Genomic DNA, 13,815 nt, shown 5'->3' with positions numbered 1-13,815 from the left:
GGTTTCTTTTTGGGGTGATGAAAATACTCTAAAATTAGATTGTGGTGATGGTTGTACAACTCTGAATGTGCTAAAAAAAAAAAAAAAACCAACACTGAATTATGTACTTTATGTGGGTAAATTCTGTAGTATGTGAATTGTATCTCAGTAAAACTATTTTTTTTTAAAAGGATGAGCAAATCCATACAAGCCATACCCAAGCTCAGACCAGGGGCCTGGCAGGGTTAAATCAGGTCAGTGACCTAGCTCAAGCCCCCACCACATCCAGGCCCCAAGGAGAGAACTCTCTTCCCCAGGAGCTGGGCCCTGCCATCCCCTTGGGGTCCCCTGCCCATCCTGTGTGACCTGGAATCATAGAATAGGGAGAGGCTGGCATGCTGGGACCAGAGTCCCAGAGGAAGTGGAGCCTGAAGGCCTCCCAACCCAGGGTGGATCCAGACGACCCAGAGTGAGCCCAGCCCCAGTCCAGCCTGACCTTCAGGAACTCCTGGTCACAGGTGGGGAGACAATTGGAGAAATGAACTGCCCCGGGGAGGAGGCAAAGCCCAGCCTTCAACTGGGACAGCAGTCCCAGGGTAGGGCAAGAGTGTCTCCCCTGACTGTGAGAAACATTCTGCTGCCCTATCCATCCAGCATATCATGTCCCCTCCTTGCTTTTCCTAGAACTGGGACTGACCTGGATCCTGTCCCCTCCTTTCTTGCCTCTCTTTCTCTCTCTCTTCCATTCATTCCAGACTCCTCATTTGCCCACTACTTCCTTACTTTCCTCCATTTTACAAAGTGCAGGCAACCAGCCCTGAACTTGTGTTGAAACTTTCTGATAAATTTGGGAAGAGGCATCCTTTAGGCCCGCTGCCCACCTTGGCTTTAGGACCAGTTCCCTCAATGAGAGGTGCTGAGTGGTGGCAATGACAGATGCCTGACCTGCCCTCCACAGATGGAGCCCAGGGCCCAGCCCCCTGCCCATCCTCCCCGGACACTGCAAGTCTGAGGTCCCTCCCCAAGTTCTTCTCCCCACTTCTAGACAAACTATCAACCTTGATAGCTTGGCAGGGAGGGTAGAGCCCAAGGCCTGGGTCCTGATCCCAACTGTCTCTATACCCCACCCACATGCTGGACCCTGCCCCTCAAGGCAGGGCAGAGGTCTCTCTCCTTCCCACTGCATCTACAGCCTAGCCCATGGCCTGGTACATAGTTGGTGCCAAATACAAATTATTTTCTTTTTATTTTTTTAAAATTTATTTAAGTAATCTCTACACCCAGTGTGGGGCTCAAACTCACAACTCCAACATCAAGAGTTGCATGCCCTTCCAACTGAGCCAGCCTGACATGCCACAAATTATTTTCAATAGAAGAATGATGGGGGAGAGCCTGAAGGGCTCAGTTGGTTGAGCATCCAACTCTTGATTTTGGCTCAGGTCATGATCCCAGGGTCCTGAAATCGAGCCCCACATCAGGCTCCACTCTGAGCGTGGATCCTGCTGCTTGGGATTCTCTCTCTCTCTCTCTCTCTCTCTCTCTCTCTCTCTCTCTCTCTCCCTTTCTCTCCCTCTCTCTCTCCCTCTGCCCCTCTCCCCTGCTCTCACATGTGCTGTTTCTCTCTCTCCTTCTCTCTCTCTCTCTCTCTCTCTCTCTCTCTCTCTCTCAAATAAAAGAAAAAAGAATGATGGAAAAGGGCATTCACTGTTTGGGCACTCACCATGTCTTGTCTGTCACAGGTTACTCTCACTGCAACCCCATGAGGGAGGCCCACTTCACAGAGGGGACAGAGACTCAGACATGCCATGCATCAGGCCAGGATGTGAACCCAGGTCACTCTGATGCTAAGCCATGCCCTTGACTCCCACATGATTCCAAGGTGTGCACAGACCCCACCACCCTTACCTTCCCAGCACTCTGCTGGGCCATGAACCCCCCTGCTGCAGTGCCTCTGGCTCTAGGTCCACAAGATGCTTCTGTCCATATCCCCAGAGGATGCAGAGGACAACCACCCTTCCCCTGCCTTGGTCCTAATTGTTCAGGATGAGCTTTGGTCTTAATTGTGTTTTAAATTTGCTTTTAATCAAGTTCTGGCCCTTCTTTCCTTTCTCACATTTGTTTGCAGCCTGGGTGCATATGGAGGCAGGGATGTGGGGGCCTGGACCCCTTGCCCCCCCGTCCATTGTTCCTCTCTCCCTGGACCCCATCCAGTAATCCAATTTAAATCCTCTTGCTCTGGTCTGGAATTTTAATTTGGGACTTGCAAAGAGGAATCTGAGCAACACAGGACGGAAGTTCATTGGCTCATCTAATCAGGGACAATCAGACATTTGTTACGAGTTTCTCCAAGCTGCACAAGGTGATTTATGCAGGCAAGAGTCAGGGAAGGAGCAGGGCCAGGTCAGGAGCCTTGCAACACAGGCAACCAGCATTCCCAAGTCCAGGAAACCTGCTAGGGCCTTAGCTTTGGAAACATGGAGGGGAGCTGTTTTATGAATTCTACTACCAGGGAGATGGGTCCTCTGAGCCAAGGCCCACTCTCTAAGGGTCTTAAGTCCCAGGAGAGGGAGGGAGGTACCTGAGTTCTTACAGCACATTGGAGGCAGAGTTGCCTTAGCAACTTACAGCACATTGGAGGCAGCCCAAATCTGGACTCTGTTGTCCTCCCTGCTGGGGCCTTGACACACAGCCCTTGTCAGAAAGGTCATTTCTTCCTGGTTGTATTTTTTTCCTCCATTGAGTCATCAACATTCTCTAGTGGACTACTGTGTGCCAGGCTGGTGCTGGTGGGCAGGGGGAGGACAGGCCCTGCTCCTGCCCTCATAGAGCACTCAGTCTAGTCCCATCCCAAGCCTTAGCATCCCTCTCTGTAAAATAGGGACATGAGACCATCCCTGCCCAGTACTTCTGGTCTCAGTCTCATACCTCCAGGAGCCATCATTTATAAAGGCCACAAAGAAAACAGTGTCCCCAAAGGTTGTGCCACCTTCAGCACCATCCCTGATACCTCTGTTCTGTGGCTTAGAGGAGAGGCTGTGAGAGGAGATACAGCCTTGATAAGGTCAGGAGTGACCCGAATGCGAGGGGTTCCAGCCTCCTCTCAGGGGTGGGGCCATGGGCATTGTGGTTCAGTTGTCTCAGTTCCCAGAGAATGGGAAGCCCAAGGCCAGAGCACTCAGGGACATCAGTGTGGCTAGAGCCTACTCTTGGGGAGACCCTCTTACCTCAAACTTCAAACAAACCAGAGGCAGTGGAAAGGCTTGACTAGGGATCCAGGACCTAGAGACCTCAGTCCTTAAGCTCTCCCCTTCTACCATGCCCATGTTCCCCATGCTCCACCTCAAGTACCTCCTGCTATTCCCAGGGCCAAGACCTTTCCAGACGTTGTGCCTTTGTACCTTTGTCTTCCTATGGTGTTTTTCAAACTTTTTTTCTTTAAGTGGGCTCCACGCCCAACTCAGGGCTTGAACTCATGACCCTGAGATCAAGACCTGAGCTGAGATCAAGAGTCAGACATTCAACCAGCTGAGCCACCCAGGTGCCCCTTGTCTTCCTGCAGTGTTTTGAAACCTGCTTGAACATTGAGGTCACTTGGAGAGATTTTAAATGGTGATGCCCAGGCCTCGCCCCAAACCAAGTACATCAGATTCTCCAGGGATGGGGCTGAGCTTCAATATTTCTCAGTGCCCCACAGATGATTTATGTAGATTCAGAAGTCAGAATGTTTCCCCTAAAATGGGCAGAAATAATTCCCTCCCATGATCATTGGCCTCTTTCTTAGTGCCTATCAGGTGCCCAGCCTACGATGAGCCAGAACACTCCAGATCTCTCCAAATCCTCTTTACAAGCCGAGAGTATCATATCCTCATTTTACATTTGAGGAAATTGAGCCCCAGAGAGTTTAAACCACTGGCCCTAAGCCCCACACCAAATTCAGGCTTTAGATCTGGGCAGCTGGGCTTCAGACCCCACAAACTGCCCCCCAACACTGGCCTCCTCTGGACTACCACCGGTGGCCACATGGCATTTGCTGACTGCAGGGTGTGGACAGGGCTGAGGGAAGAAGAGATGGGGCTCTGGCCTCCTCTGATAGTGGCTTGCCCTGGAATGACCTAGTGACCTTGGGCAAGTGCCTGCGCCCACAGGTTCTTCCTTGGGCAGTGGAGACAGACACTGTGCACCCGTGAGGCCCAGCCCAGCCTTGTGAGGCCCAGATGGATGGGACAGGGGGTGGCGCAGCTGCAGCCCTGGATCTGGGGGCTCCAGTGGGCAGTGTTCCCACCCTCAGTCACCTCTCTGGGGAGCGAGCATCATTTAAAGAGTAAAATTAAAAACCCTTCTGCACACAGCCGCCCTGCTTTTGCCGCTAATGGCCACTTAACCCAATTAAACTGATGCATTGTTGGCAGTGTGGCCAGGTCTGTTCAGGAACTGGGCCCTGGGTTGGGTGCTCAGAGGAATAGAAGGAATGAGCCAGGGAGGGGGCCGGGGAGCTCCCCCTCCCAAGCTGTAGAGCAGACCACTCCTGTCAGGAGGGAGCACACTCCACCTCGCTCCTGCTTACTTGCTGCTTTTCTCTCCAAGGCTTCATCCAAGGCAGGGTTTCTCAGTGTCAGCACTACTGACATTTCAAGCAGGATAATTCTTGGTTGTGGGGGCTGCTCTGTGCACCGTAGGATTGCTCAGCAGCGTCCTTGCCCTGCACCCACTAGATGCCAGTAGTACACCACTCCCCCAGCTGTAACAACCAGAGATGTCCCCAAATCTTGTCAAATGTCACCTGGGGGGAAAACTCCCTTCCCCCCAAATCCTGGTTGAGAACCACTGGTGTAATGGGACAGAGAGATGCAGCCATGATGAATAAAAGCCGCGTAAGCAGGGGACATGGGGACCTCAGAGAGGTGCAGATGGAATGGGGCAGCTGTAGCAGGAGGAAGATCACTTCAGTTTAAGAGGGTAAAACTGAGCTTGGGGCTGCCTGGAAGAGGCAGCAAGGATTTGGGGGGAAGAGTTTGGCACTGAGACAGCCAGAGGCTGGTTCAGAGCTGGGTCCTCCGCTGCACTGATTGATGGGGGTTGGACGGGCAGATCAGCCCTGAAAGGACAAGGCCTGGAGGAGGCCTGGCCCAGAGTAGGAGTCTCAGGAACATTTGTACAACAGGTGCAAGGGCTGTGACTCTGCGTTCTGGCTGGAGGTCACCCTCTGGGATCTGACTGCAGACTGGGAAGCTCTAAAAGCCACAGTAATGGGGGACAGACAGGCAAGGGATTCTGTAGCATGGGCTGCCCCTGCCCACCCTTCTCCGTGCAATTAAAAGGTGTTTACGTGGGGCCGGCAGTGGCTTCTGCCTCCCCTTCATTACAAACATTAAGAGATCTTGACCCTTCCACTTTCCCGCTCTTGAAAGGAGCCACAGACACGTAGAGCCAATTAGGCGCACGCGTGGGCGCCAGGGGCCTGAGCAGCCTGTTCTCCCTGATTGCGACGTTTAAGGCTGATTATTCTCCCCTCACCCAAAGAGCGATGCTGCTTCCTGGCAAGGTGCCAGTGCCACCCAGAGGAGCCACCTGGGGCCCCCCAGGGATGGGGGGAGCACAGAATAAGTGAATGGACATCTGTTGAATGCTTCTCATGTGGGAACTCTTGGGGACCCCCACCTAACAGAGGGAGGCAGCAAGAGAGCCGGCCAGCAAGGAAACAAGGACAGGGACCTGGGCCGTGGTGAGCACTCAGGAGAGACAAGGCAGCATGTGGTGGCAGAGTGACCACTCAGGAACAGGGCTCAGAGGGAGCTCCTCCTCCAGGTGGCCTGAACGTGTAGGGGAGGAAAGGTAAGCTGCTGTGCACTCCCCATATACCCACAGGCCCTGGGAGTCAGCGTGAGCCTTGGGCAAAGACACGCCGCTCCCAGAAACTGGTGGAGGTGTACCTGGGGATGGCCTCCTCGGAGGATACATGGTGTGGCCAGAGACCCCTAGAAAGCTGCAGCCTCAGCCAGCCTCCCTGGAAATGAAGAGGGAGGTCGTGCAGGTGGGGTGTGTCCCCAGGATCCTTAGGGGAAACCTCATTCATCCTCTTCTCCTACTCGCCCTACCCAGTGGTGGTCAGATGAGGGCCTGGCTCGGCCTGTCAGGCTAAAGAAAGGCCGAGCTGTGTGTTCGGGCCAGCCTTCCCTAGTTCCTAGGATTTCCCCTGTAGAGCAGGCTCCTCTCGTGGCTCCTCCTCCATAGTACAGGGACCTCAAGAAGGGTCAGAAGAGCTGTGGTCATTCCCCAGCATCTTCTAGCCAAAGGATCTAGGGGCCTGGGTGCAACACCCCTGAGTCCACAGAGCCTGGTGGATCAGCCTTATACCCCCCGCCCTGCTGCTGAGCTCTCCCTAGTGGCTGAAGGTCAGAGGAAACTAAAGGGCCATGTGTCAGGCCAGGAAGCTCAACATCCTGTCTGCCCTGACCAGCATTGACCACTTCTTGTGGAGATACCTTAGCCAAGGCACCCCAGACCCAGAACTTGCTCCAAGAGGGGGTGTCAGCCTCACCTGCCCAGTGGCCTTGCTCCATGACGCCAGGTGCTTTCCCCATAGCACCGTTCAGTCTCCCTGTCATTTGCGTGTTCACTCAGTCATTCAGCAAACCTTCCCATTGCCCCCAGCCTGACCCCAGGTGTGGAGCCAGTCTCTGCTTTACTGTAGAGCAGAATTACCATTTTACAGATGAGGAAACAGAGGTGCAGAGACAGTGCCAGCCTTGGCTGTTGCCTGGCTAAAACAGGGTCACAATTCCCCCAGCTCACCCTGGCTCCTGAGCCTGTGTGCCTGCTCCTCACGGAGCTCCTGAGGATTGGGAGGAAGTAGAGCCATGCTGACTAGAGCAAAGAGGAAGCCCCAGGGTGGGGAAGGAAAAGTTGAGGGTCTGCAAGGCAGAGGGCAGAGCACAAACAAGGGCCTAGGGGCAAGACCTCAGTTGGGGGACACAGGATAGCTAGAGAGTGGATAGATAGCTAGAGAGTGGGTTCCTATTCAACCTGTATGTCCTGACTACCACAGGAAAGGGAATCTAGGGCATGAGGGTGGGGGGTCAGCCAAATGGATGAAATGGCCGTGGGCCCCCAGGGGAGACACATTGGATTGCACTCCCGGAGAAGCCGGCGCTGAGGTAGGATCCTCTCCTGCTTCTGCCCACCTCCTTGGGGGTCCTAGCTGGACATGTGGGGCAGATGCTGGGATGTGGAAGAACAGGGCCCGCAGGTGCCACAGGGACAAACCAGTCTAATTCAGGATCAGAGAAGTGAGAAATTTAATTGAGTTTTAATAGCTTCTGGCCCTTTGTTCTGAAACCTCATGTACAAGGGCTGGGGGAGGGAGGGTGCATCTAAGGCAGGGTGAGCTGGTGGCCCAGCTAGTCCCCATCCTCCAGGACCCCATACTTTGAGGAGACAGACAAAAACTCTGAGATCCTCGTGTATAGAACAGCTGATATGGGAGGGGAAGTCTAAGGAGACAGCCTGGAGGTGGTGGCACTTGAGCTGGTAGAATTTCCAAAAGTGGAGGAAGGGAAGAAGGAAGGCACCAAGCCCTGGCCTGGCAGTGAGCATGAGCAGAAGTGAGTCAGGCTGCGTCTGTCCATACGGGTTTTGTGAGCTGGAAAGGGAGCCCAGCAGGTGTAGCCTTTGCATCATTTTCCACTGGAGGGGAGGGGGGTGAAGAGATGACAGAGGTAGGGGGCAGGGCTCACCACCTGAGGCCTGGGGTGGTAGCTGCACATTGGTAAGCATGGCCCCTTCAGGGTGCGGCAGCCTTGGGAGCAGCCAGTCACTTCTGTCATCCCCATTTTTCATGGCTTAACATACCTAGGGACCAATGCCTCTGCTTTGATAGTGGGTACCTATGGGAGAAGTGAGTCGGCTCACAGGGCTGCTGGCAGAGAGGGCCTGGTTCCTTGCACCCAGCACAGGCATGGTGAGAAGCCCCTCTGAGGTCCCTCATTAGTCTTTCCAAACCCACACCTGAAGGCCAGCCCAGCCCATGGTGTCATAGTGACCCTGGGTGGGGTCCCCCAAGGTTTTCCTGGAGATCAGTTGATCCTGGCTCACTGTGTCAAGGGATACCAGGTACTTTGGGTGCTGTTTGCTTCCTTCAACTTTTGTTTACCGAGTGCTGAGCAACCGGTGTGTATGAGCACCATACTAGGTTACCAGGTCCAGAGATGGGGGAATAGACCTATGGGGCTCCTCCCTCAAAGAGTGCGGTCTGCTCAAGGTGACAGTGATATGACCCATTCCACAAAGTGTGGGCCAGGGTGGTAAGCCTGTGGATACTGATCAGGCCTAGGGGACCTGGGGTGGGGGCAGGGGGGTTGCTGAAGATGTAGCCAGGCAGAGGAAGAGGGTCCAAGGCGGAGGGCACAGCAAAGTACAGACCGGAGGTACAGAGAGCACGTACATGTCTTCATGGTGGGGCATCCACATGCATATGGTGATGGAAGGTCTCGCCCGATGGCGTGGCCGTGCAGAGCACGTGCACAAACACACTGTGAGGTGGGCCTTCGGCAGAGGCATACAGGGCTATGCCCAGTGGAGACATCATTCCTTGCAGTCTAGTGGAAACCTCACCTAGTGACCACAACCTGCATAGTCCTAACCTTGCACTGTTCCAAAAAGAACCTTTGGCCATGAATCCCCCATAAAGATGTGGCATGGCTCATGATACACATGACCAGGCCCAGAGCGGAAGGTGGCCAAGAATCAGGGGCCTCAACCACTGCTGTGCCATAGCCCCCACTCTGCACTTGAGTAGCGCACTGAACCCTTGGCAGATCTCACTTTCTCTGGGCTTCAGTTTCCCTACCCGGACAGTAGGAGCAACAAGCATAGCCTCACAGATCTGTCATCAGAGTTTATGCGCAGACCTTGGTGACACCGATTCAAGAAGGAATGCACATGGGACAAGTCCCATGGATGAGACTGGTCTGTGCCTAGCACGGGACTGACCCCAGGCCATCGGTCTTCAGGCCGGCTCCCCCTACTCTGGATGCCTCATCAAGGGTCTGTCCCTAGCTTCCACTTCTGTGGGCCACACTGTCCAGGCTGCTTAATGCTTCCTGCCTCCTGGCACAGGGCTTGGGTCCCTTGTTTGAGAGGCTGGTCACGGTTGTCAGGCCCTTTGTTCCAGCCTTCCTGTGTTTGCCCACTTGGTGCCTCAGCGAATGGGAGTCGCGGCATGTTTGCTGTGTCAACACCAGCTGGAGCCGAGGGTGTGAGGCCCTATCGCCAGCTGCCCAGGTGCCTTGGGTCCAGCCCCTCCCTGGATAGTTGGGGTTGATGGGCAAGCAGGCAGCTCCCCACCTATGACCCACCGATTCACCCACTTGACTGCTGGGCCTGGACTGGGTAGGTACGGGGAACCAGCAAGGGCATCCCCAGGCCAGGAGCAGGATTAGGAGGGACCAGTGCAGTCTCCCCTTGGCACAACTCAGGAACTTCCTGGCAGAGACGGCCTTCAGGCCTCTCAAGGCCAAGTTTGGGGCTTCCCCACCCCCTATGCAGAGTCCCTCCCCAGGCCCAGCTCCACCCCTCGCCTCCCCTGTGTTCCTTGTCATCAGATCCAGCAGCATCCAATTTGAGGAGGCATGAGCGTCAGGCAGATGGACAGATGGATAGACAGGCACTGAGACAGGGTCAGGGCAGGGGATCAGAGAAGAGTCCACCTGGCAGGATTGCCGAGGGTTTTGTCTGAGCTGAGACTTGACTGGCTCTTAGACCTGTGTGTGCTGTGTGGTTATCACTCTTACAAGGCAGGGGCTTGGGCCACGGGGAAGATCGCCATCACTTGACCTCACTTTGGGCTTTCATGAAAGAGTCCCAGTTACCTGGAAGCACAGAGAAGTAACACTGAGGCTGAGGCTGAGGCTGAAGCTGGAGGGAAGGAGGGGGTTTGCCTCCCAGAGGGTGGGGAAGAGCATTCTGCGAAAGAGAACAGCATGGAGGGGCCCTGCGGGTAGGAGTGTGGGGTCAGGCAGAGTTGAGTGTAGCTTAGGGGTTAGAATGGGAAGGGAAACAAGCTGAACCCTCCAGGTTCTGGGTGGGGGTGGGGGGGGTGGAGAAGGTGGCACTTACAGGGACAGGGGGTCTTGGACGGTCAGGAGCAGGCTGTGGGGTGAGAAGGCCGAACCCCCAGGAACCGATGGGGATTGTCAGCAAGTAGGCAGCACTTCCTGCCCACCCCCACCTTCCGTCCTCAGGTGTTTGCTGACCCCTCCCCAGAGGGAAGCGTGGTGAGACTGGTGTGCACAGTGGTGTGTGGTGCTCACGTCTCGGGGAGTGAGAGCTGTGGCCTTCTACCCAGAGCCACTCACATCTTCGTGTCCTTGTGCGAGTTTAGCACCACTACACATCCTTGCCCAGAGCTCTGAGGGGCTCGAAGCTCTTCTGAGCTTACATCTTGGACCTTTGGCTCTGGTCATTGGGGGCCTCAGGGCCCTGCTGGGTGCTGGGGCTTAGGGAGTCCAAGAGCATCTTCCCATACACCCATAGTATGAAGGGCTGAAGAGTTGGGGAGTAGGTACAGTGAGATGAGAGGAACAGCCTGGGCTGGTGTACCCTCACATCCCTCAGGTGGGAGGGCCCTGACCCCAGGGGCCAGCAGATGAGTAGGCATTTAAACGAGAAAATGCATCTATCCGTTTTCAGCCAGCAGTGGTGACGGCCCCGTTAATGACAGCTACAGCTACACTGTCTTCTGTCTTGGATGTTCGTGCATAGGACCCCCACCACAAGCACAGCTCTAACCCCAAGACACAAGGTTGCAGGGGAGCGAGTGTAGGGGAGGCATGGGAGAGTGTGGCTGTTCTTCCCTCTCCTGGGCTTATGTGTGTATGTATCCCATGGGGGGTGTCTAGACATGAGCGTGTATGTTCTCATGTACATGCACACACTGACTTGTTTCCCTAAGGTTGCGGCTTTCACATGGCCCAGGATTAAGCTGTGTGACTGTGGCCTGAGTGACAGGGCTGCAGCCCCCACCCCGTATGGCCCTGGCAGAAGCACCAAGCCCCACAGTCTCCCAGGGATAACAGTGACCTTTCTCTACCTCCCACATGCATACCTGTATCTCCTTTTATCAAATATGCTGCTAATCTCATCTCCTTGTATGACTGCCGTGTAATTAGTTCATTTTGCAAAATACTGCATCTGTCTTATTTTCCCTTCCCCTTTTCCTTTTCCCAGGAAGGGGTAGGCGGGGATGGGATTGAGGAAGATTACTGGGGATGAGTCCATCTTGCAGGTCAGCTCTGGCCACCCCCTGTGCACAGGACCCCCCCACCCCATGCACTGGCCCCCTTAACATACATGCTGGACCCGGGGCCTGGTGACCAGATGGAGGTCAGTGGGCTGAGGGTGTCTGTACCCTCCCTGTGGCAGGAGGAAGGGATGGAGTAGGGTTGACCAAGCCCTGCTCTGGGAGCACCTATGGGTATCTGCTCACACTCAGGGACTGATCAGGCCAAGCTAGGCTCAGACTGAGTCACTAAGTGGAGTTGCCCCTGGTAGGCACGTGTATGGCAGGCAGGCTGGGAGTGAGGGGGCAGAATGCCGAATGCCAAACGCCTCTGCTCAGTATGCATGGCCGTGCATGGATGAGCTGAGCCAGGTGTGCAGCCAATACTTGGTTTATAGGAATCCCAATGATCCTCATTAACATCTGTCTGCCACCCCGCCTGTTGGACAAGATCCCACAGCAATCGGGCTGCTCTGAACCCCCCATACTCTCCACCCCACCCATCCCGACCAGGATCTGGTCTAGCCGTGAGGTGGGGGCTTCTTGAGACAATGAACTATAGACAGGGCACATATGGAGCCCCCCAGCAGGTGGCCCAGGCCTTGGCCCTGACCAAGCATGGCAGCTCCAGCCAGGGGCACCAGGAACATCTGCCTCCAGTGGTAGGGCTAGGCAGAAGGAGCAGTGCAGGAATTTAAGCTGTTTTAGCCTCAGCAATTGGTGCTGCTCTGGTCCAGCCATCACTGCTGAGCCCCCTGCCCCACCTCCCCCACCCATTCCCCAGATGGGAAACCAGAGGTAGCCGAGGCCTCATCTGCACAGAGAGCCCTCAGTGGCTCAGAACCTGCTGCAGTGGTGGGCCCCAGGCATTTGGAAGGATTGGGCTCCAGCCCTCAGCTGGTGTGGCCTACTTTCCCGCGACCCCCCCCCCACTGCCCCCACTGTCTCCCCGCCTTCTCTTGCTCCGACTCCCTCAGGACGTGAATTCTCTTAAACTTTTAATTAAAAACATTTTCCTTTCTCCCCCCAAGGTTTGCTTCCCTGTGATTTTCCTCTTAGAAGGAGAGATTGGGGGGGGAGGGGCAGCGGACAAGGAGTGGAGGTCGGGCCTTCCTAAGTCTCCATAGAGAACCCAAGGGAGCCAGAGCCTGGCCTGGAGGAGGCTGCCGGCTGCCCCCTGCACCATGTCACCCTTCCTGGCTTCCTGGCTATCGAGAGCAGCATTTCTAAGGGCTCCAGCCCTGGGTGCACTGCCAAATTTGAAGAATGGTGCCAGCCCCGAGGGCCTGTGTGCACTCCCACCGCACCCCACATAATCGCTCAAGAACCATAGCACATGCCCATTTCCACCGAGCTTTCCCATGAGAGTGCTGTCTGCTCTAGCAGCTTCAGGGTCACTCCTGAGTCCGTTGATCACAAGTTGGAAAAATGTTCCCAAGGTTACTTGTCAGGCAAAATGCAGCCCAGGGTTGGTGTCATGGGCCTCGAGGTCACCAACTAGGTCACAGATGTTTCACATGTAAAATTCCCAACGCAGCTCAGGGGGACAAGGTCAGGTCCTGGCTCACAAGATTGTGGTCCCAGGAATTCTGGGGACACAGGTCCTTGATGCCAGGAAACCAGAACAGCTTCTCTAATTATGGGGCTGGAGGAGGGCTGGCCCACTCCCTGTCCCCAGGCAGCGGCATGTTAGCCTATCCCTGACTCGGGAGGGAAATGCCACCACGTCCTCAGGGTCCCATTCCAGAATTGGAGCCCACCAAATGTCTGGAATTTCTTCCTTATGTCAGATCATGATCCCTCTTGCTGAAGCCTAAGCCTTGGTTCCACCTCTGGAGAATTTTGGCTTAGACTTCCTTGCCCATTAGCCCTCCCTGGCCCAGGAGACACAAACTGAGTTACCACACCCCCCACCCCCATGTTCCTGTCCCTTCCTCCATTCCTCTATAGGCAAGTGCCTCCATCTGAAGCTTCTAGGCAAAGCCCAGGAAGCCCCCCACAAATTCAGACACATCCTCACATCACATTCTAAGATGTCCCCACCACAGGTTGTACCTCTCCCATCTCAAGGGCAACCCCCCTGCCCCACCAAGTCTCCAAAGGCTTAGGACTCAAGACTCCAGCCAGGCCTGAGCCCAGGGGAAGAGCAGAGACATTGCCAGCAGAGCCCACGCCCCCATGGGCCTAGCCCCTCACCCCTTGCTTTGTTCCTCCTGTCCAGGCTGCAGCAGTCGACAGGGGACATTGGCCCTCATGGGAGCATCAGGATGCCCCAGAGAAGGGGCTGCAATGGGGACATTGGCCCTGAGGGGCTAGAACAAAAGTTCGTTTACCACTCACCTCTTGGGCTGCCCTTAGTACCCCTCCTGACACACTGCATGTGTGTCCGGGACTGGCCCTGGGAGCACTCAGGGAGACATCCCCACAGAGGCCGGTGAGCTGTGACAGGATCTGGCCGGGGAATTGGCCAGGAGGAGGGGCAGGCCAGATGGGACCACAGCATAAAAAAAGGGATGAAGGGGCCATGGGCAGGGGCGAGCTTGAGGAAGAGGCAGTGCACA

At 55.3% G+C, this 13,815-nt stretch overlaps 1 protein-coding gene across 3 annotated transcripts in view; it reads left to right on the top strand.

Annotated features, from left to right (window-relative positions):
* Nucleotides 1-13,815, top strand: part of CACNA2D2 (calcium voltage-gated channel auxiliary subunit alpha2delta 2) — a 141,909-nt gene that overhangs the window by 73,394 nt on the left and 54,700 nt on the right. The window lies entirely within an intron of this gene.

Source organism: Lynx rufus, unplaced genomic scaffold, assembly GCF_022079265.1.
Source record: "Lynx rufus isolate CCGP_SWC_20201006 ecotype Redwood Valley unplaced genomic scaffold, mLynRuf1.p SCAF_4, whole genome shotgun sequence".
Taxonomy (NCBI): Eukaryota; Metazoa; Chordata; class Mammalia; order Carnivora; family Felidae; genus Lynx; species Lynx rufus.
This window is presented reverse-complemented; position numbering and strand designations above follow the sequence as displayed.